Source organism: Petaurus breviceps, unplaced genomic scaffold (assembly GCF_028583685.1).
Source record: "Petaurus breviceps papuanus isolate PSGF00001 unplaced genomic scaffold, PetGlider_PUasm1.0 37, whole genome shotgun sequence".
Lineage (NCBI taxonomy): Eukaryota > Metazoa > Chordata > Mammalia > Diprotodontia > Petauridae > Petaurus > Petaurus breviceps.
This window is the reverse complement of record NW_027186296.1, coordinates 55286277-55290192: the sequence shown is the minus strand read 5'-3', so window position 1 is coordinate 55290192 and position 3916 is coordinate 55286277.

Below are 3916 nucleotides of genomic sequence, written 5' to 3'. Positions count from 1 at the left end.
GGGGGGGGGGGGAGGGAGGCAGAGCTAAAGGCCATTCCATCTGTAACCAGAAAACCATCTTTAAAACTCTTAGCCAGCAAGTAAGTGCATGTCCTCGATTATTCTGTAATTAAATCAGCAGAATTCCTAGGAAAAACATTTGTAGCAAAGCACCCCCCTCTTCCCCTGCTCACCATATATACCGCCAATTTGAAATAATGCCTGTTTCCCCCTCAAAACCAGCTTTCTTTAAAAAGGCTGTGTCTGAAAACGACCTTTCTCTTTGAATAACATAGTGAAAAAGAGAGAGAGAGAGAGAGAGAGAGAGAGAATTTAGGGACCTCCCTCAGTTCTCATCCTTACTAATGAGTTCCCTGGATTTGGTGTTTTCCAGTATTGTAGGTGGTAATGATTTGCATGCCGGCCGTTTCGTGGGAAGGGTTCAATACTTGAATGTCAAAGTTACAGAAAATACTTTATTTCTGATTTAGGACTGATGAATGCCAGAATATGGATATAGAGATAGGTTATATTTTCAGTCAGTGGGTGCAGGCATCTGGGTAGATGTGCAGGAATATGTAGAGGTTTTAACCTATAGACATATTGTTACCATTCAATTGGTTTAATCACTAAACAGATTTTTAAAAAGTATAATCTTGCTGTGAATATTTAATTTCTTCTTTAAAAAAAATCATCTGTTTTTTGGTTTTGTTTTTTTTTTTTTTTGGGGGGGGGGGAGGGAGGGAGAAGAGGCAGAGGAACTTGATTAAGCCGAGCACCAATGTCCTTAACAGAAAGTGAGATTGCCCATTAAGTAAAGGGATTTTTTCCCCCTACGTCGAACCCATTTGCCCTATCCTACAAATCCCTCTCTCCTTCGGTTGCCTTCAGAGAGGAAAGATACTTCGGGAATTCCAGGCCTTGTCAAGATTTATTGAAGTTAAGTTTAAAAAACGTGCTTCAGATGATTTTTCCCATTTTCTCAGATTTCAAAGGCTCCCCGCAGTGCGGCTGCCTAATTAATGGTGAAATTCAACTAAATCTAATTATGCAGTAATTTTAAAGCAGTTAGTCCTGGGCGTTGGTTTGTAATAGGACCCCAGTTTTTTAAAGTTTGCTTAATGTGTTGGTTTAGGGGAAAGCAGCCTTTTGTACCGCAAAGAAAGACAGGGAAATAGTTTTGCTGCATAAACCGAGGGAGAGAGGGCCTCCCCCTTCCCTCCTATCCTTTTTTTTTTCTCGTGCTCAAGCTAAAAAGAGAGAGAGGTGCTAACCCAGCTAGGAGACTAGATTCTATAGCCAAAGGGGAAAGAGAAAATCTAGTTAATATGGAAACACAAAGGGGTCCTTGGTATTCTCCCGCCTGGATGCATCTGTAAATACCCGAACGCTCAAGGATGGCTATCCTCTGCTGTCTAATAGAAAACAGATTTCTTCTCTATTGTCATTAAAGAGAAAAGCTGGCTCTTGGAGTTATAAATCTTATCGTCCTTCTGATAACACACTTGTAATAAGTTAGCGTCGTATTCAAAGTGAATTGTAAAACTGCCTCATTTAATATGGCATCTGTGTCATTAAAACTTTATTTTTTCCCCCCTCTGTGTCTTGTAGGCCAGAAGGGCAGGCAAAGGGTTGAGGGTTCTTGCTTGAAGACTGGGCCTCTTGGGGTAGAAGTAGGGAGTGGGATATTGATAGATATCCCCATCAGGATCTTTTAATAGGGTGAATATACCCTATCAACAAAGAGGGTGTGTTGGTACCCCTTTCCAGTCTTCCTCACCCATAGCCACCTAGAAATGAAGCTCCTTAGAAGAAACATTCCTATGATTAGCTAAGCAAACACATCTGCTTTCCTAGTTTGGCCTTCGTTAATTAGCCAAACAAAGAACCGTTTTGCTTTTTACCTTTTGCTGGAAAGAATATGTTTTTTCAGGAGTGTCTCCGGCCCTCCTCTTTTCAATTGCAGCCACGTTAATTTTATTGGGATTACTGATGGGAAATGAGGTGGCGCAGGCTTCCGAAAGGAAAGGCTTGATCATTACCCCCTCTGGAACCATATTTTTCCACCCCACCTCCTTCTCTGGAAGGGAGGTGGGAGTTGAGGAGGGGGATGGAGAATATCGGAGCAAGTTAGCAGCAATTTGAATCAAGCTCGAATTGGACTGATTTTAGTTGACAGAGCGTGTGTTGAAGTTGAACTCTATAATTTGCACTCCTGTTCCTTTATTAGGGTTGGACAACGAACTAATGAGCTTTTCCCCAGCACAATGTCACTTGTATTTCTTTTCTTATGGAAACTTTTAGATAGCGGAAGTTGTTTAAAAAGAGGAGTGGGAGGGTGTTTGCTGAAAGTATTCCCTACTTATTTCTTAAGACAGGTACCCGGGGTTGTTTTCTCCTGGGAGTGTCTGGGGGAGAAAAAGAAAGGGGATGAAGTGAAAGAGGGAAGGCAAGAGACAGCAAGGTTTAGCTTTGTGATAGGATCATCTGGGATGAGTGAGAGCCCAGGAAGGCCTTAAGAGACAAGACAACCTGCAGGCCCCTGGGAATTGGAAGAACAAGGTAACCCTCAAAGTCGAACTCCTAGTGAGAGAAGTGTAGGCGTCTTGGTGATAGCTGATTACAAGGACTCTAATCTCATCAGAGCCTAACTGAGAAGAGATAACTTGCGTGGTACCCAAACATAGAGAGTCTAACTGGTGGGGAGGGGGTCAGGCCTTTTCCCTACTCCCCTCCCCTCCCTCCGGCCTTGGTGAAAGCACTAGTTCGGTGGGTCGTCGGGTAAAAAGATCCCCACAAGGCACACTCAGTCATCTTCTTCTCTAATAAAGGAGGGCCCAGCAATGGAGGCGAGGGCCTCCTGCATCGCGCTCCAGGGTGGGGTGGGGATTGAGGGATCAAATAACTTATCCTATCCCACTTCCAGGAGAAAGATATTGTATGTCTGTGTGTCTATCTGTCTTGATGTTCTCAATATTTTTATTCCCTTTCGGGACGGATGTGTGTGCTTTGAAGTGTCTCTCTCTCGAGGTACTCTGGTAGGGAAAGAGGCTTCACTGCCCAAGTTGATCCCGGCTTTATTTAGTTCTCTTTCCTCAAATTTGGCTGGTCTCCGGAGAACTCTCAGTTGAGAAATACTGAAATTAAGAGTTAAAAGCCGAGGTGGGGTGGGGGTGGGGCCGGGGGCTGAGGTAGGAAGCTGCCTGATGAGACTATTGTCCCAGATCCTGTGCGCCCTAACCCACAGGGTGGATACAATAAAGTAGGGTTTACCCCCTCTGAAAGGAAAGGGAGACGCTCGAAAAGTGAAAGGAAATTGGAGGATTTAGGTTCGCTTTCCTCCTGCTCCCCACTGCCAGTTAGCCTACCGCAACTTTCTAATAATGTCCACTCTTTGTTTCTTTCTCCCTCTGTATCTTCTTTTCTAGCTTTTTCTCTTTGCCTCCTGCCCGCCTACCCCACCCCCTTTTCCTTCCTTCCTGCAAATGGGTGTTAACGTGGGTCTTTATGTTCTGTCTATAACTGGGATGTAATCACGCGCCCCATGCCTCTCTCTAAAAGCATTTAATAAATGTCTATTAAAGCGCTACAAATGTAAGATAAATTTAGTGGCGCGGCTGCTTCCCTGTATCCAAACCGTAATGATGGATTTATCAACAGGGATTCGCCTTCAGCGCAGTGAGGGAGATTTACTCAACAAATATGTCGGAGAGCACCCACCCAAATATAATCATTTATAGCCAAACTGACTTCTTTCCAGCCTCACAGATTCTCAACTCTACTCTAAGGTTTTTGAATTCATATTGTGTCTTTCCTATAAAATCACATACTCATGGATCCAAGAGATGTTGTTCCCAGCTTCTTCTTTCTTCTTTCTTCTTTCTTCTTTCTTCTTCTTCTTCTTCTTCTTCTTCTTCTTCTTCTTCTTCTTCTTCTT